Consider the following 20879-nt stretch of genomic DNA (forward strand, 5'->3'; position numbering starts at 1 on the left):
CCCTCTGATTAAGGACTACTGGCAGACCAACTCTACAATCTGTACCAAATTTTGGGGCACACAATTTCACACACATCTCTAACCTGCCTTCTGAGCGATGTGCAGGACCTCCCGCAAGGAACCCCCATTTGACGGTCATGCTCCTATTATTGGTGAAATGCCATGTCACTATACAATGGGGGTGGAAACCGGCACCCAAAATTGCATCTTGGATACAAGATGCAACCCTCTGTCAAGAACAGCTGGTGTCTTACTGGGAGCAGATGCCCCCACATCTCAGCCTAAAGATAGCTGGGAACCAATCCTATCATATATCCGCGCACAGGAATCTACTCCTGGACAACCAAGCACAGCAAACTACTCCACATGCATTCAGACCTTTAGGACTAATAGCCCCTCAATTAATATATCATGTTGAACAATGTTATGCCCCTGCATCCAAATATAAGTGTGTGCAAATGGTCCTATTTTCCTTATTCTGACGTAACCTGCTTGATGGCAAATGTCGAATATCAATTCTTAACCCTTGATTTAGTTGTATAGCCTTGCTAGCCAGTTTTACTATCTGTGTAGCTTGATATTCCCAACTGTGATATTCTCTTTGCTTGGCATTTCTTCCCCTCACCTTCATTTTCTACCTTCACCCTTCTTTACCCACGTTTGTTGGATATACGAACATGTATGGTATTATTATCTGCTGGAATTCCAATCTCTAATTTCGCCTGTCCTTGGTTACAAATGCCAATAAAACCAATCAAAAGAAATTATTAAATAAACATAACGCATAAAAACTGTACAAATAAGCTAAGAGGATTATTGTAGTCACACAGTACTGTTTTCGTTTTCTAAATAAAGGAACTCTTAGATTCAAATATGTAAAAAAAACTAGAGAAAGCTACTTCTGGCCACTTGGAATAATCCATTATGAAATCAGCAAATTTACTGTCTGCACCAAGACTCTCATGCGGACCACATATGTCAATGGCTACCTTTTTCCACGCTCTGTGGAAATTTGACTGGTGTCATAGGTGTTTCAGAAGACATGTGAGACTTGTCACTACAAGCAAATGCCACAGATATCCTGATGCATTTCTCAATTTCTTTGTCCATACTGGACCACCCAAAGTCAGTACACACTCTCCTTTTCATGGCAGACATACTATCACAACTAAGTAAATGTGAACGCTAAAAAAGGGTTACAATCAACCATCCATCTCTTTTTACAATTCAGTCAGTCATAAAAGCTTTATTCGACAATGTGTCATAAAAGCACAATCCAATACAGAATAAAAGACCAATATTGTAAAATTGATAAAACCGGAAATTTTTCCTCGATTAAAAAAGACCATAAAACAGATTAAAAAGCAACAGAAATAAAATTAATAAGCTCGTCACCAGACTATATAACAATGTGCAAATAGTAGCAAACAGTTTACATTCATAGGCAGGGTAACATGCATGGGTTAAAGTGGCGCCATTGCTTTTGATCTTATTATCCATGCCCAACCTAGAAATTTGGCTATAGCTATAAGAAGTGGAAGCCAAGTTTCGGTGCAAATCAATCTAAGGGCAACCTCACATTTTTGAGTACCCAAAGCACGGCAAATAGGAGCCAGCCATATGCGCCGTGGAATAGTATAAGCAGGGCACACAAATAGTAAATGAGCCAAACACTCCATAGATACATGACAGAGGGGGCAAGACATATTAGCTGAGGTCCCCCAGCTTGCTGAAAAAGACTTGACAGGTAGTGTGCCAACTCTTAATTGGAACAGGAGCTTTCTATCAAGAGGCTTTGTGATAGTGTCCCAATAGGCTTCTAGCCTTTGAGTTGGTTTAGCCATAAGGAATTGGCCTGTCAGCGTCGATGGATCACTATTCCTGAAAATGTTGGCTTCCACCCATCCCCAGTATCTTTCCTTCAATTGCACTTTCGATGGGAACTACTTTTTTTCTGGATTCTCCCAAAGTTCAGCCATACCAATATTTTCTAGCATCGATTTAAGATTCCGTAGCCATTTAATTTTCTTGAATTGGTCAACTCTTATTCGGTCTTTAAAACCCTCAGCATACAAGGACAATTCTGGGGTTGACCAAATTCTTCACCAGTATAATAAAGGTCGCAGTCTAGCACAGTCGGCCAATGCCTTCTTTCCTAGATCGCAAAGTAAAGGCAGTACTGGTGTACTTTGCGGGAGGTTAATGTTTTTTCGTAGAAAACTATTTTCAGCAACAGTCAATTTAGACAGGTTTTTATAGCCCCATAACTCTGCCCCATAAAGAACTGCACTAATGACTTTCATATTATAAATAGTCAGGACTGGGCTAACTGGTTTTGTAAAAGATGCATTAAACTCAGCTAATAAAGTTCCAGCTAACTGTCGATGTTTTAATGTAGCCATATCCAGTTGTTTGCCCCATTTCATATCCCTCTGTATGACAACCCCAAGATATGTATATTCTTTTACCTGCTCCAGTGGATGTTTATTTAGCAGCAATGTTCCGCCAAACGATCTATGGGCGTTAAATGTCATATATTTTGTTTTAGAGACATTTATTTCTAGGCCCCGAAGTTGGCAAAATTCCTCAAAGAGAGATAAAGCATGCTGTAAGCCGCTCGGTGTTTTTGCTAGTAACAACGTATCATCGGCGAACATAAGAATTGAAATTCTTACACCCGCCAATTTTGGAGCATCCGTTGGAGTATCTTCCAGGAATTTTACTACCCCGTTGATAATGATGGAAAACAAGGTTGGGGCCATCACACAGCCTTGTCTCACCCCTCTTTCCACTCCAAATAGGGGGGTAAACCGTCCCTGGCATCCCCACCTAATTTTTGCATATGTGTCCTGATGGAGTCTAGCGATGAGAGATAATAATGTATGGGGCATCCTCAAATCTTGTAAAACTCTCCATAATCTATTACGGGAGACAAGGTCAAAAGCTGACTTTAACTCTACAAAGCTGCCTTTTTCCAAAACCACTGTCTTCCAATAGAGTAATGTAAAACGAAAGGTTTGATCGATAGTACTAGTACATGCCCGGAATCCAGCCTGAAAGGGAGACAAAATGTCTTGTGCACTAATCCATTCCTGAATTTTATTTAACACCAAACGTCCCATAATCTTCTGTGATGAATCAATTAGACTAATGGGTCTATAATTCCCAGGTAATGACTTGTCACCCTTTTTATAAATTGGAATTATCTCAGCTCCCTTCCATGACTCAGGTATCGGCAAACCTTTAGCAATTTCATTCATTAAAATCAGGAAGTAACGGTTCCATATGACTTTGTTGGAGAGGAATATATCAGCTGGAATCCCATCAGGACCTGACGCTTTACCACCCAGCAAAGTACCTAAAACAATATTAATATCATCTTCGTTAAAAGCCAGTTCGTCATAATAAGTATAAAGAAGCTCGGGTATCTCCCTGTCATCTAAGCCACCAGCATATTGGGATTGGAAGTGCGTTACCCATTGATCTTGGCTTACATAGTTTGCTAACTCTGATGGACATCTCTCTCTACCCCATTTTACCACATCACAAAATGCTTTTTGGTTTTTATTTTCACAGGCCCTTTTTAAGTCCAGCCACCTATTATCATCCCAACATTTTTTTGCCAGGTCCAGGGCTTTCTTGTATTTCAACCTGGCTAGCCGGATCTTAGGGATATCACCTTCCCTGATGGCATGCCCCAGTGAACTACGATCCTCCTTACAATCCCTATTGAACCATTTGCTTCCCTTCTTTTGTTGGGTACCCTTGTTTTTAGTTGTTTTGAAGAAATAGGAGCAAAGATTAATGAAAAACTCAGCGTGAAATCCAATAAGCATTTCTGGGGTTGCCATATTAGCTGAAAGTTCTTCCAGGTCTAATACCGCCTTGCCTACATCTAGTGATATCCTAACTAAAACTTCCGGTTTTGCTACTAAATTTACCCATTTTAAACGTCTCATATCATTTGTGGGAACTAAGTCTAAGGTTGTCAACTCCCTAGGGAGCTGAGGAACGCCTTTTTCAACCACTACCTCAAAAACTATGGATAATGGGTTGTGATCGCTCTCAACCCGTTCAACTACCTTCATGTCCTTTAACGCGTGCCAGAACTGACAATTAATTAATATATAATCAATACGACTATGACTAGAACCATTATTAAAAGTACATACACCAGCTCCATCTGACTGAGTTCTACCATTTAATGCCCTTAGTCCTCTCTCCATACAGAGGGAGTTCATTTGCACCACTACATCCGTCCATCTCTTTACCGGATTTAAATCTAGTTCTGGGATTCTCCAGAGATCATCTTCAGAATCATAAAAATTGAAATTGCCATTTAGAAGGGGTTCGAAGGTCATATTAAAATCGCCTGCTAATATTACATCAGTGCCCGTGGAATGTTGGCCGAGGAGTGTATCTAGGGCTACTAACACCTCAGATTTCCTTCCCTTTGTCCCCCTTGCATAAACATTATAAACATCAAGTTTTTCAGCCATTCCCCACAACAACCTAATCACTAGTATGTCCTTATTATTAAACTCAAGGACCTGGACCTTAAAACCAATCTCTTGGCGCACCCAAATTACCAGACCTCCTGAAGGTCTGCCCTTCCCACCATTAATTGCGGGGACATAATAATTCAGAAAACCTACGCAATGAATTGAATCCAACGCCCAGGTTTCCTGAAATAGGCAAACATTGTGTTGATCAATAAATGAATGCCACTCTGGCGATATAATCTTGGAACTTAGACCAGCTATGTTCCATGACACCACAGATAGTTTAGACATTAGAGTTTTAGGTGGGCATAAAGATCTCCCCTCAATTGGTGGGAAACCATAGGAATTTGAGAACTCAATAGCTCTCTTTGATGTCAATATAGGAACAGGAGGGGAGACAATACTAGGTGAAATAGCATGATAATTAATTGCCTCTATAACTCCTCTAAGAGCTTGTACATCAATGTTGGAGGAAGGGGAGGTCATTGTACATTCTTCCTCATTTGAAGAATGAATACATTCAGGGGGGACCCTATTAGGATGTTTAGCCGACTGCAACACATTTGTTAGTCAGTCATTAGAATCCAAATTTGAGGGTTCATCTGATATACGGTCAGCAAGCCCGCCGGGGCACTCCTGGCCGGATACAAATGGAAAACGTCTGAATTGTATTGAAGAGTGGTCTGGGGAAGATGTACGAAACTCTAGGGCCAACAAGTTCTCAACCAGGGCATGATCTCTTAATGTTAGCTCTATGGAATCCCAAGGATTTGTCCTGGAAGAAAGTCTACGAGCTCCCGTAATATCTTCCCTAATAATAGAGCGACAGCCCCTAACATGGCGAATCCAGTGGATTGCTTTATTTGTGAGGGAATCTGTGCTTTCTCTATTAATCCCGGTGTTAAATTTAGGGACGTTAATCATATAGATTTTTGGTACCTGATCCAAATCAGTGCCCGGCGATGTAGAGCCTTGTTGTCTATATTTATTTCGATTGGTCCCTATACCTAGGTTAACAGGACATCTAGTTTTCAACTGTGATAGCTGTGATTTTAAAACAGTAGCATAAGAAGGACCGCCCAATTCTACAATAGATCTATTCTCTTCTCCCACAGTCTGTGAGTGTGCGGTAATGGGCTTACTCCGTGCACCCTTGGATGTCATATCTGGACGAATTTCCTGTTTAGATGTTGGCTTTGATTGCTCACACTGCATAACACTGCATTTAGGACTTTCTACGGGATGAGGGATCCTTTGCGTCAAAAGGTCAACCTTCACAGTCAATTCTACTAGCTGTGTACGTATTAATTCTACCTCTGATTTTAATTCACTAAAGAGGGAGAGCAGACCCCGAGAGACATTAATATTATCTAGGAGAGGTGCAGGTGGAGAGCTACATGGTAGCAACACAGAATTATTCAAATGAACATCCCCCGTTTCTTGTTCATGCAAATCTAAAAGGGGAGCAAACCTATTTGTACAAACAACCGGAATTTCCCCTTTATCAGCCTTACTCCCACCAGGAGCTTGACTCATGGCTACAAAGCTCTCATTTTGTTGCTCTACGGTGTCTCCCTTGTTAGATTTATGAAACATTGCCGGAATTATTATCCACTGACATGTGGTAGATTTAGGCAAATATAACTTATCTATATTTGGTTCAGCGCTTGCAGCTTGAGTACATGTGTCACTACTTAAGATTTCCTCACAATCATTGATCTATAGATCAGTTCTATCCAAGGTACAATTATTAGCGTTTACCTTCTGCTTCAAGGATTTCTTGACCCTTTTCCCCTTGGATTCTCTAGCGCTGTCCCCCCCCCCTGCTCCACTATTCCCATCCATTGTTTTCCTTTTCCCCATTTTCAACCCAGTGGGATAAATTATATTTAAAGTCCCGTACTAATATTAGGCTCTACCCCTATGTCAAATAGAATAAAGTCTTCTCAGTTGGATTTCGTGCAGCAACAGAGGAAAGGCAAGACGATGCTCTGTCCCTCAGTACTGTTCTCCAAAGAGTACAAAAATGAGAAATATGGGTCAAATTGTCAGAAACTGTTTCACATGTGCAATTTGGGCAAGTATACAACTCACCCAGCTGAAGGGACCTTGGTGCCAATCGTAGAACAAAAATCCAAGAGCCCTGGCCCAGCCCGGCCTCTTAAGGGCGATGACGGGCAAGGACGGGCCCGCCCTTGGCCCGGGCGCCGCCTGCACGCGTCCCGCGCAGCGGTGATTTTCGGCGCTTTTGTAGCGCGTAGGCAGCAGGAGCACCTCCCTCCAGGGAGCAAGGAGTTCTGGGACAGGTAGTCCCCCTGTGGCAGCAACAGCGGTCAGCGCGTCCCCCGTTTTTACAATTCCATTCACCACAGACAACGCTTCCCAAACATTCTTAAAATGCCACAAAAGTTCATTCTCTCTAATCCTTTTATCCACACTTGACAGCAGGTGTTTATCAGTAATTGCAAACTTTAATCACCTAACACAGCAGTTGTCCATTCATCTTCTGATATAGCCCCACCATATGACTCTCCTATGTCAGCTACTGTCCATCCATCATATTCCTTATATTCGTCATCATGTAATGGCAATCGTAAAAGGCAACCCACATTGACATTTTTGATACCTGATACATAATTGATGGAAAAGGTAAATTTTTGAAAACTATATTGCCACTTGGCATACGAGATGTTGCCCTACAAGCCCCTTTTGTAGTAAATAGATCAATAAGTGGCTTGTGATCTGTGCGAAGTTCAAAATGTGTCCCCGAAACAAAGTTCTAAAATGCTGGAAACTTTACCACACCAGTGCCTCTTTTTCAATCATGGAGTATGTACATTCAGGACCTTTTAGCATGCCTCAAACGAAAGCTACCACTCTCTAGGGACCCTTTTAAGACTGCCTTAATGCTGCTCCCAAACCATAATTACTAGCATTGGTGACAAAAATGATCCTAGCCTTAGGATCAAAAGGTTTCAGCACTACAGCATTACTGATGGATTGCTTCACCCCATCGAACGCTTGACAGGCATCAGTCCAACAATATTCCACACCCTTTCTCATTAAAGCACGTAACACATGCACATTTTCAGCAAAATAGTCTACAAATTTAGAATAATACTCTGCAAGTCCCAGGAAATATCGCAATTGGTCTCTATTTGCAGAGGGTGGTGCCTTCTCGATGGCTTCCACCAACTTCACCTTAGGTTTAACACCCTTATAAGACAAAGAATGCTCCAAATACTCTACTTCCCAACTAACCCAATTATCAAACCAACACTCTTTAACTTTATGAACACTTTTCCAGGGTAACATCATGTTGTTCTTTGTTGGCACCCCATATCAACACATCGTCCTGGAAAAACAATGCAACGGTCAAACCACTTTAAACTCCCTGCATGACACTCTCGATGACTGTTGATGCAGAGAATTAACAAAGGGCATGCAGATTAACTTATCAGCCCCTCTGGATTCACAAATAATGTCAAATGCCTGGATTCAGGGTGTAAATGAACCTTGTGGTATGTATTCAACAAATCTAAAGAGGCAAAACACTTGGCACTACTAAAACTCATAAGCGTCTCATCAATGCTGGGAGGTGGATGCCTATCCACCCAAATGTTGTCATTCAGATCCCTCAGGTCCAAGCACATACGCAATTTACCATTGGACATTCGGGCCAAAATGCAGAGCCTAAGCCATTCCAAAGATTCAACAGGCTCAATTACTCTCAAATCACACAACAGCTTCAACTCATCTCTCAATTGCTCACGTTGCACAATTTATGAGGCTTGGGCAATGCACTCTTTACCAAACTAATGCCATGCTCATATTTGCGCAAACAAACCAAACTCTCAGACAATAAATTGGAAAAATCTTGAACACCACTTACCAACCATGTTTTCTGACATGACTAATGCTTGGTCGGGATGATTGTGATCAAGAATTATACCCAAGGAATTTTGTTCCATGCAACCCAACAAAAGTCTTCCTTGCTCAATCACATAAACTTTACCCACAGCTTTCCTGCTGTGATATTTCTACTCTTCAGTAAAATATCTGCTGACAGGTAATTTCCCACCACAATATCCATCCATTTTGGGGTGGTGGGGCCGATGTACCCCTCCCCAAATTACACATGGGGTCCCTGGGAATGGGTTCCCCAGCGCCTATATATGACTCAGGGAGGGGGTTCAAATGCACTCTCCACAAAATATTTATATCAGTCCCAGGGGATGGGGGATTGGGTCCCTGAGGCCTTTTAGTGGTTTAGGAAGGGTGCCACATGCCGCCCATACAAATCAAATCAGCCCGAGGGATATGGGTACCAGAGGCCATAAATGGCTGGGGACGGGTGCCACATTCCCCCGTCTACATAGAAATGAAAATTGCCCCAGATCATGGGTCCCCGAGCTTTCAAATGGCTCGGGGAAGCAGGCCCCATCGCCACTTCCTGAAAATGAAGGTAGCATCAACTTCCCAGACCCTGATCCACCCTTTTTTTGAAAAGGGCGAGAATCCACCCTTTCTAGAAAATGTTAAATGCAGAACCACAGATCCTCTGCGGATTCAAGGTGCCATTAAAAAAAACAACGTTTTTTGGCCCTGTCCCTCTGGGACTACCCACCAGTCCTAGAGAGTCAGGGTATTCCTCCCTCTGAGCTAATCAGATTTCTCAGACTGAGATGGCCGATGGGGAAATAAACCTCTAGGACAATCAGATTGTTCTATTTTCTGAATTTGTGTTATCACAGGAGTACCTTGCTACATCAGCGAGACCAACCATCCAGCTATCACTATATTTTGAACCTTAAGTCTCAAAACTTGCCAAAGAGATTTACACTATATCACAAAAAACACACTTTCTGAGTAAATATTCCTATAGGAAATCGGGTAAACCATGCTTTTGGACCCCTTTTTATCAGTTCGCATTCTACGGTAAACCCATAAGCTTTCCAGCAAGAAACTAAGGTGGATTTAGATTTTTACTTGGAAACTTTCATGAAGAGTCATCAAAATGGCGCTAAAGTTATTAGCAAAACAAAAAACGATCTTGCTATGGAAATATCTATATATGTGTTTGCGTGTGTGCGAGTGTGTGCGTGGGTAGTTACCAATTATTTCCTGGTATTCCTCCTTTTTTTGCCTTTTTTTGCCGAACTCTTTTGTTGGAACATTTTACTCCTACTAACCAGTGGCAAGGTGTTTCTCTCTCTGTGTTAAACATGGTAAAACCTAACTAGCATATTTAATATACTTATAAGTCCCTAGTATATGGTACTACACGTACCCAGGGCTGGTAAATTAAATGCTGCTAGTGGATTGCAGAACTCCTTGTATCACCCTCTAAAGCAGCACTATAAACCGTGTCTCTAGGCCTGCAAATGCAGCCTCTGTGTGCAATTTTAAACTGCCATTTTGAAGTTGCAAAATAAAGCTTTTCCAGGCTTAAACCTTCCTTTTTTAATCCTTATAAACTCAAGGTCCCCGATGGGCCCTGGTGGCTCCCCAGCTAGTACCCATTGTGGTGCTGGTGGGAGCCGGACAATGCTTTTTTTTACCATGGGTGCCACTTGTGCCCACATGGGAACTAACACATTTTTGTTGATTTGAGGGCTGTGGGGTGAGCCTCAAGGTCCCAATAACCCCTGACAGCTACCCAGCGGCACTCACAGAGGGTGCTGGCTGGAGCGGCCTATTTTATTTCAAAGTGTGTGCCCCGGTGCCCAACCAGGGCATCCACAAGAGCACAAATTAGTGGGGGATGCGGGGAGCTCCAATGACCCCATGGCTCCTGCTGGCTCCCCATCCAGCACCGATTGTGTTGCTGGCAGGGGCTGGCTTTCTGTCAGGTCCCCAACCAGGAGGTCACATGTCAAGAAAGGTATCCAGTACAAGAAGAAAGGAATGATGGTGGCCGTGTTGTCAAAACTGTGTAAACAGCATTTGGTGCAAGGTCGAATGCAATATGGCGGCAGAGCGTTCCTTAATCAGAAACGGGTTAGCGCTCTAGTTGATTTGGCAGATTTGCGTGATACAAGTGAGGCGCGCGGAGAGCTGCGCACTTCACCTGAACTGTGAGAGGAGTAGGAGGTTACTTCAACGCGTCGCGTTAGTCAGGGAAAAGAAGCTACGCGTCGCGAGAATTCTGAGGAGAATTTTTGAGTTCGAAGGCAGCCAGCTAACCCAAGTAAGACTGTTCCAATTTCTACCAGAGAAAAAGTTCCGAACTTAGCAACAGCGTGAGTTTGGCAGAAGCACCGGTTCTAGTGAACGAATGCGCAGCGTTCAAAGAAGAAGTCAGCTCAAGTACAAGAGTAGCGCCAGCTATTAGTACGAGTTAGAGTCAGCTCAAGTCTTGAATATAAAGGTTTAAGGTACACTATAGCAGTTCCGAGTGAATTCCGATTCCTGACAATAAAATACCTTAGGGAGTGAAACTCTTGAGGGCAGAATACAAATGACACAGAATAGTATGGGACAAAAACTACAGTGAAGCAACAGTAGTTAGAGAATAAGAAAAACTTATAAAAGGTGAAGAAGAATAAGAAATTAACCAAGGCTTCCGTTCTCTGTCCAGTAAGTGAGTCTAGAGGAAAAGACAAAAGATAGGTCAGGAAGGAAGAAAGAAATATAATAACACAAGTTTATTATCTTACAGTGAAAAAACATTAAGAACAGAAGAACGAGTAGCTTAGAAGAGAAGCAAAGGTACACAGCACCAGGGTGGGTACAATAGAGAATAAGGAAAGATCAAAGTAGGAAGAAAAGGGAAGTAGAAGGTGATTTACATGTAATTGTTTATTTACAGCTCACGAGCAACAGCAAGAGCCAGAGAAAAGATAGACTACATAAGAAGAAGAAGAAAGGAAGACCACCAGTGTGTGCATTCTCTTCTCTGTCCAATTCCCCTTTCCCCCTTGGGGCTCTTCTGGCTACGCATTTAGATTGTGTGGAGGCCGGGGAGTTCGGAGGAGGAATTGGGAGCTTGCGTCATTCTGCTCCTGTGTCAACGGCCAGCAAGAGAAGAGCTGCTTCTGACAGAGTGAAGTGCCCACGAGGTATAAGGCACCTGAGCAGAATGGCGGAAGGTTTGGATTTAAAGAAGCTTGGGAACATTTTGGATGAGATACAAAGAGAATTAATTACCGTTAGAGAAGAAAACAGGGAACTCAAAAAGGACACCACAGAATTGGCGCAAAGAATAGGGAGTTTGGTTGCGGGAGATGAGTATAAGATATCTTCCCCAGTTTTGGGTTCATTTGAGGAAGCAGCTCCGTCCCAGTCAAGGGTAAACACACAAGTAATACATTCCTTATCCCCGGTGATTCCCCTAGCAACCCCCAGAACGCTTTAGTGGAGACCCCCAGAAGGCCCAAGTCTTTTTAACACAATGTTCCTTGCACTTTATGTGCAGACCAGCATTGTTTCCAGATGCGCAGTCTTGAGTGGCATTTATCCTGTCCTACCTAAGTGGGGATGCCGCAGCTTGGTCAATGCCTTTGGTCACCAGAAACGACCCTGTGCTATTCAATTTAGAAGACTTCAAGAAAGAGTTCATGCGAATTTTTGACCGTCGGAAGGTGTCTCAAGCTACCGACAATGAACTTTTAGAGATCCGACAAGGAAACAGAGAGTTAGTTGCATACTTGGCACAATTCAACAAGTTGGTGTTAGAGACGGAATGGCCAGAGAACAAACGAGCAGCAGTATTTTATCGGGGGGCTAAAGGATGAATTAAAAGATGCCTTAGCGCAAGTTCCCAATCGTCCAACAGACATCTCCGCTTTGGTGGATCTAGTTTTGGAGATTGATTTTCGCCAGAGCGAGAGAAGGGGCGAGAAGAAACGAGAATTTTGACCCAGTGTACCGCGTTTTGATAGAGCCAGATATGAGCCTCATAAGGAGCATGATACAAATCGCGGAATTGAGCCCATGCAAATAGGAACTATCCGTGGACCTCTTACAAAGGAGGAGAAGGAGAAAAGGCGGAACAATAAATTGTGTCTCTATTGTGGAGGAAGTGGGCATTTTGTTCGAGATTGCCCCAAAAAGCCCAAGACGCAGTCGGCGGAAAACGCCACGCGCCACCAGTAGCTGGAGTTGGACTGGTGGTTGCAGAAACAAATTCAGCTCCAAAGAATCATGCTTTGGCAAATACTTTGCAAGCAGCCGCTCCTCATTTGGTGATATCTGTCACTCTGAGCTATCGAGAACAAAAAAGGAGTCAGATAGCAGTGATGATAGACTCGGGAGCGACAGGTAATTTCCGCGATTTACAATTCGCAGGGAGAATTGGATTACTAGCAATCCAAAAGGAGAAGAGTGAGCCCGTCAGAGCAGTAGACGGTACCAATCTGTCATCAGGTCCCATTGTGAGTCACACAGAACCAGTGCATCTAGAAACCACAGAAGGTCATCGTGAAATATTACAATTCAATCTAATAGACGCCCCACAGTTCCAATTGATCTTAGGGTTACCTTGGCTCACGGAGCATAACCCCACCATAGATTGGGCAGCAAGAACGATAACCTTGAACTCGGATTACTGCAAGGAAAATTGTTTCAAAGACTGCAAAAGTAGAATAAAAAAATCTCCTGCTTATCATTTAAGTGAAAACGAAAATTCAGTTTGTTTGATAGACACAGTAACTTTACCCGAAAAATATAGAGAATATCAGGATGTCTTTAATGAAGTTGAAGCAAAGAAATTACCTCCTCACAGGGAGTATGATTGTAAAATAGACTTGGAACCTGGAGTGAACTTACCCTGCAGTAGAATCTATGCCTTGACCGAACAAGAAGATAAACATTTAAAGAAGTATCTGGCGGAATACCTAGAGAATGGATTCATTCGACCTTCGCAGTCTCCAGTATCTTCCCCTTTGTTTTTCATTCCAAAGAAAAATGGAGAATTACGCGCGTGCATAGACTACAGGGCAATAAATCGAATAACAATCAAGAACCGTTACCCTTTACCTCTGATTTCCACTCTTCTGGACCAGGTGAAAGAAGCTAAAATCTATACCAAGCTTGATCTGCGAGGAGCTTATCACCTGGTCCGAATCAGAGAAGGTGATGAGTGGAAGACGGCATTTAGAACTAAGCAAGGTTTATTCGAATACCAGGTGATGCCATATGGGCTATACAACGCGCCAGCTGCATTTCAACATTTTATAAATGATGTTTTGAAGGATTGCATAGATCAAATAGCAATCGTATATATTGACGACATACTGATTTACTCAACAGAAGTAGAGACACATGAAGAACATGTCAAGAAGGTACTACAAAGACTTCGTGAGAATGGGTTATTTGTCAAATTGGACAAATGTGCATTTGATGTAACCACAGTCGAGTTCTTGGGATTTGTACTTTCTCCTGGAGGAATCACCATGGATGAACATAAGATAAAGGCTGTGACTGAGTGGAAATCCCCTACCTCAGTTAAAGAAATCCAAAGTTTCATAGGATTTGCCAACTTCTATAGGAGATTTATTCAGGATTTCTCAAAAAAGTTAATCCCAATCACACGTTTATTGAAGAAGGGAGTTCCTTTCCAGTGGGATGCTGAAGCAGAGGCAGCATTTGTACAATTGAAGAAGGATTTCACCACAGCGCCTATTTTGTTGCATCCAGATCCTGCAGAACCATTCTTTGTTGAAACGGATGCGTCGAATCTGGCCTTGGGAGGAGTGTTATCGCAGAGACACAAAACTACGGGCCAGCTCCATCCAGTGGCCTTCCGCTCTCGAAAATTAACACCTCCAGAAATCAATTACACAATCACTGAAAAAGAATTACTGGCCATTAAGGATGCTTTCAAGGAGTGGAGGCATTATTTGATGGGAGCTCGGCATGTAGTAACAGTGTATACAGATCACCGAAATTTGAAGTTTTTAAAATCAGCCCGAACTTTAACTCCCAGACAGCTACGCTGGTCCTTGTATTTCTCTGAATACGATTTTGTAATTACTTTTCGACCTGGAACCCAGAATGGAAAGGCGGATGCCCTATCTAGATTAGAGACGGAAGGAGTCACGGAAAAGGTTTTGGATCAGGCAATAATTCCAGCGGAAAAAGTGATCAATGCCGTTTTACAAGAAACCGTTGAGAATCAAGAGAAAGAAGATCCTTTGAGTTGCGAAGAGATGAGGAGTTGGTTAAAAGAAGATTCCAAAAGAGAAATGCGAGAAGGACTACCCTATCACCATGGAGCATTATACTTGCCCACTCCAGAGATGCAATTGAAGGCTTTAAAAGAATGTCATGATAGCATCTTATCAGGACACAAGGGAATTAACAAGACAAAAGAATTGGTGCGCAGACGATTCTGGTGGCCAAACATGATCAAGGATATCCATCAGTATGTAGCGACTTGTGAGACTTGTGCTAGGGGAAAATCAGAAAGGAAACGTCCACAAGGCCTGTTACAGCCCTTGCCCACCCCTCCTTTTCCCTGGCACACAGTGACCTTAGATCTCATAGTAGATTTACCCTCTAGTCATGGTTATGATTCCATTCTAGTGTGTGTGGACGCCTTTACAAAAATGGCGCATTTTGTGGGGGTACCATCTGCAAAGGTTTTAGCGGATGCTTTCAGCCAGCATGTAGTTCGTGCACATGGCATACCTAAGATTTTGGTGTCAGATAGGGGCTCTCAGTTTCTGTCTAATTTCTGGAAGGCATTCACCAAGCGTTTAAACATAGAGAATCGTTACACCACTAGTTTCCACCCAGAGTCAGATTGACAAACAGAACACACGAATCAGGAACTGGAGCAATATCTGAGATTGTGTCTTTTAGAACAGGAGGGAGACTGGCCCGATTATTTATGGGCAGCAGAATTTGCACATAATAACACTACAAATGCTTCGACTGGTTACACTCCATTCTTTCTGAATACTGGTAGACATCCACAACATTCCTTAAACTTCCAAGAAGTGGGTGTTCCGGCAGTATCCAATTGGGTAGAACAACTGACACAAGTCCATAGTAGAGCTATCAAAAATCTGACAGTAGCGAAGGCAAAATACAAACACTACGCAGACAAAAAGAGAAGAAAAGAACCAGAATTGTTAGTGGGAGACAAGGTTTGGTTAAATACAAAAAATATCAGATTAAAAGGGGTTAGGAAATTCCAACCACGATATATTGGACCTTATCCAATTGCGAAAAAACTCAGCACCTTAAATTATCAGCTAAAATTACCTAAGAGGTTACGTATACACCCAGTCTTTCATGTTTCTTTATTAAAGAAGGCAGAACCAGAAGTTAGATTGAGTAAGACCCCAAAGCCAATTCAAACTGAGAAGGGAGATGAGTTTGAAGTTCAACAGATTTTAGACTCTAAACTGCAAAATGGAAGGTTGTGTTACTTACTAGATTGGAAGGGTTATGGTCCGGAGGAAAGATCCTGGGAGCCAGAGTCTGAAGTTAATGCTCCACAACTAGTAGCAGAATTCCACAGAAGATTTCCAAACAATATCCAGAAGGAAGGAAGATCTTTGAGGGAGGGTACTGTCAGGTCCCCAACCAGGAGGTCACATGTCAAGAAAGGTATCCAGTACAAGAAGAAAGGAATGATGGTGGCCGTGTTGTCAAAACTTTGTAAACAGCATTTGGTGCAAGGTCGAATGCAATATGGCGGCAGAGCGTTCCTTAATCAGAAACGGGTTAGCGCTCTAGTTGATTTGGCAGATTTGCGTGATACAAGTGAGGCGCGCGGAGAGCTGCGCACTTCACCTGAACTGTGAGAGGAGTAGGAGGTTACTTCAACGCGTCGCGTTAGTCAGGGAAAAGAAGCTACGCGTCGCGAGAATTCTGAGGAGAATTTTTGAGTTCGAAGGCAGCCAGCTAACCCAAGTAAGACTGTTCCAATTTCTACCAGAGAAAAAGTTCCGAACTTAGCAACAGCGTGAGTTTGGCAGAAGCACCGGTTCTAGTGAACGAGTGCGCAGCGTTCAAAGAAGAAGTCAGCTCAAGTACAAGAGTAGCGTCAGCTATTAGTACGAGTTAGAGTCAGCTCAAGTCTTGAATATAAAGGTTTAAGGTACACTATAGCAGTTCCGAGTGAATTCCGATTCCTGACAATAAAATACCTTAGGGAGTGAAACTCTTGAGGGCAGAATACAAATGACACAGAATAGTATGGGACAAAAACTACAGTGAAGCAACAGTAGTTAGAGAATAAGAAAAACTTATAAAAGGTGAAGAAGAATAAGAAATTAACCAAGGCTTCCGTTCTCTGTCCAGTAAGTGAGTCTAGAGGAAAAGACAAAAGAGAGGTCAGGAAGGAAGAAAGAAATATAATAACACAAGTTTATTATCTTACAGTGAAAAAACATTAAGAACAGAAGAACGAGTAGCTTAGAAGAGAAGCAAAGGCACACAGCACCAGGGTGGGTACAATAGAGAATAAGGAAAGATCAAAGTAGGAAGAGAAGGGAAGTAGAAGGTGATTTACATGTAATTGTTTATTTACAGCTCACGAGCAACAGCAAGAGCCAGAGAAAAGATAGACTACATAAGAAGAAGAAGAAAGGAAGACCACCAGTGTGTGCATTCTCTTCTCTGTCCAATTCCCCTTTCCCCCTTGGGGCTCTTCTGGCTACGCATTTAGATTGTGTGGAGGCCGGGGAGTTCGGAGGAGGAATTGGGAGCTTGTGTCATTCTGCTCCTGTGTCAACGGCCAGCAAGAGAAGAGCTAGTTCTGACACTTTCTGTCTGCTTCTGCCTGAGCAGGAGCAACGTCTTTCTGAACTCCCACCTGGGCGGGAACAAAGTTGTGTTCCCTGCACAGGAGAATGAGGGCAGCGACTGCCTGCACTCTCCTGTGCAAAGGAACTGGAGTGTCCTGAGGGATGGCGTACCTAGGACACGGCTCACATGAGTTACCTGGGGCAGGTGACTGATTTCAAGAGGACAGCCGCATGCCCACTTCCCTAAATTGGATCTTTTGACCCTGGGGAAAAGGTCTTCCGGGCTCCAAGAGTCTAGGGGAGGGGCGGTTGCATGCCCTCATCCCATAATTAGGTATATATGCCCCCGGGGGATGCATTCCCTCAGGTCTCACTAAGGCTCAGGGACAGGGCCCACCGGTCTCCCACCAAATGTTAATTAAAGCGGCCTCAAGGGACGGGGTCCAGTGTCATAATTAAGGCCTCAGAGTGGGGGGCAATGCACCCCTCTCCCTATTTTAATTATATCAGACCCAGGGAACGTTGTCCCTAAAAAAGGCTCTGGGAGTGGGGGCCACACGTCACCTCCCCCAAAAATTAAAACTGCAAACGCCGTGGGCCCTGTCCCACCCCAGTAGGCTTAGATTGAAAAAAGGCAGGAGCCCGCATTTCTTTTTTGTTGGATCTGCTAAACCATCACACCCTCCGTGATTCTGAGGCGATGATAAAGAAATATGTTTCTGGCCGACAGTGTTCCCTCTGGGAGCCATTCCAACCAGGCCAAGTGGTACAAGAGTCCCTATCCTGCAACCCTATATGTTCTTACAACCTTTTTGTAGGACAAAAGACTGAGTCACTGAGTCCTAAAATGGCATATCTTTGTTGAGGTGGTGGCAGCCAATAAGATTATACGCTTTGATCTGTTAGATCCGTGTTTCCTCCAGTGTGTGAAATAGACAATTAGCTTCAACCTTAATTTCTCAAAAACTACTCAATGGATTTACACCGAATCATAAAAAGCACAATTTCTGGACCAAGATTTAGCTTTCTCCCAAATGTGGTGTACTTCTGTTCAACCGTTTTGGTTGTAGCTGGGTCAAATTGTCCTGTGTAAAAAATGAAGTGGGAAAACAAGCACTGGGAGCCTCTTTTTCTTGGCTCCCTGCTTGATGGAGCACCCCAAAACTTTCTAGGAAGAAGCAGAGGTGGATGACACGTTTTGGGAAAGTTTTGTGAAGATTCATGAAACCGCACCAAAGTTATAGGCAAACCAAAAAATCTTAACTATAACTACCCAGTGGCAATATTAATTTCTAAGTCTTGCTGATATTTTGGTTATCCATATTTTTGGAATTGATATTGTTTTTTAATGATATTTGTTTTCAATGTTGTGACAATACAACCTCTAGTGCATGGTAAAAATCTATACAATGGGGGTGGAAACCGGCACCCAAAATTGCATCTTGGATACAAGATGCAACCCTCTTTCAAGAACAGCTGGCTTCTTACTGGTTGTAGCTGGGTCAAATTGTCCTGTGTAAAAAATGAAGTGGGAAAACAAGCACTGGGAGCCTCTTTTTCTTGGCTCCCTGCTTGATGGAGCACCCCAAAACTTTCTAGGAAGAAGCAGAGGTGGATGACACGTTTTGGGAAAGTTTTGTGAAGATTCATGAAACCGCACCAAAGTTATAGGCAAACCAAAAAATCTTAACTATAACTACCCAGTGGCAATATTAATTTCTAAGTCTTGCTGATATTTTGGTTATCCATATTTTTGGAATTGATATTGTTTTTTAATGATATTTGTTTTCAATGTTGTGACAATACAACCTCTAGTGCATGGTAAAAATCTATACAATGGGGGTGGAAACCGGCACCCAAAATTGCATCTTGGATACAAGATGCAACCCTCTGTCAAGAACAGCTGGCTTCTTACTGGGAGCAGATGCCCCCACATCCCAGCCTAAAGATAGCTGGGAACCAATCCTATCATATATCCGCGCACAGGATCTGTTGATTGGTCTATCTAGGCAATAAAGAGCAGAGAATGTTGATCAAATAGGGCCAGATTAGACTAGTTAGAGGCTGTAACAACAAGGAGGGCACTAAGCCACGACGTAACATGTGGGAAAAGGTAGGAGACAGAAATGATAGAAGGGCAGTGCCTGTGAAAGGAATCACCTCATTTCACAGTTCTTTATGCACCATTTTGCTTATTAACATTCCTCTAGCAAGGGCTAACAAACAAACTTACCGATTAATGAGCACGCCTTTGCACTTTGAGGGATTCAACAAAAAATTGGAGTGTACTGACGTACAGGTTTACCAAAGTGTGCCCTCAATGTTTTCAAAGAGGAAGAACTTGAGATCAGAAGTCACTCCGATCGATAAACCAATAGAGAGATATTCTTGGATTAATCTGTAATTTTTAATGCTCCCACTTCCCGCTTTCAAGATTTGAGGATAAGAAGCTTAACTCTAGTCCAGTGGAAATTGTTTTTATGTAGGAGATCCATGTAAGATTTGAAGAAATTACAAAGCTTAGTATGGATATGTTTTTGGAGCTAATATTTTGCTTTTACTCAGATTTCAATGATATTTGGCAGCAATGTCTGCTTTTAGCTGAATAGGAATATGTGGGAGAAACATAAAGTGGAAGATCCATCCCACATAACGAACAGCGTAAGGACAGTGGTACATATCAGTGCATTATGGAAATGAGAAATTAATGATATATGTTTTTACTAAGCATGAAAAACTGGTATTTCGGGGAATTAAAATGTGTTGTTCTTGAGAAGCAAAATATTCATGGCTTCTTGAACTAACAAGTGGATGTTTGGGGATAAAACTATTGAATTTCCAAGTATATACAAAAAGCTGATACTTGAGCCATATGATTGATCTTTTCTGACTCTGTAGCTGGTAAGGTTGGTGTAATCTAGGCTATTCAAGCCGGTAAAACCTGCTGAGTATTGCCTAAGTTTCCAAGATGTTTGTTTTTCTTATTTTACTCCCTGCCCCTTCCAAAATGTTTGCCCGTCATAACGTGATTGAGAATCTACTTAAAAGCAGCAGGTAGTGTTGAAGTAGAAATAGAAGATAGAGAGAGGAATGAAAAATGAAACACCATATGAAATGGTATTTCCTTAAGTTCACCAGATCAGATACACTTTCTATTCTTTTACAGAAAATGGTGCTTATAAATTCACCACTTGATCACCATTTATTCTAAATTGTCTTGAGAGTAGTGATCTCCCATCACTCCTAGGCAGTGTGATTTGCACTCTATGAAAGAATTGGAATAGTTTATTAGTGCCCCTTCAGAATTTGTGGCTTTTAAGTGCATTTATGTGAAATTTGTGCTGCAAGATGCACAATTTGGCTCCATGTGCATGTGAAATGCCCAACTTCCAGTGCTTAATGGACTGGAATTCTAAGAAAAGCTGGCAGAAGATTGTGCTTCTCTGGGTACAGTGCCAGTGCAAATTCATATTAATAAACTCCCAGTGCCTTAAGGCACTGGAATTCTGAGAAAAGCTGGCAGAAGATTGTGCTTCTCTAGGTGCAGTACAATTAAAAATTCATATTAATAAAACATTAGGGATTCCCTAAAAGGCTATAGTGTATTGACCTTCAGTTTTGAATCAATACCTATATGCATAAAAAATAATGTTTAATACATGTAAAACTTCCTGGT

The sequence above is a fragment of the Triturus cristatus genome, chromosome 7, assembly GCF_964204655.1.
Source record: "Triturus cristatus chromosome 7, aTriCri1.1, whole genome shotgun sequence".
NCBI lineage: Eukaryota > Metazoa > Chordata > Amphibia > Caudata > Salamandridae > Triturus > Triturus cristatus.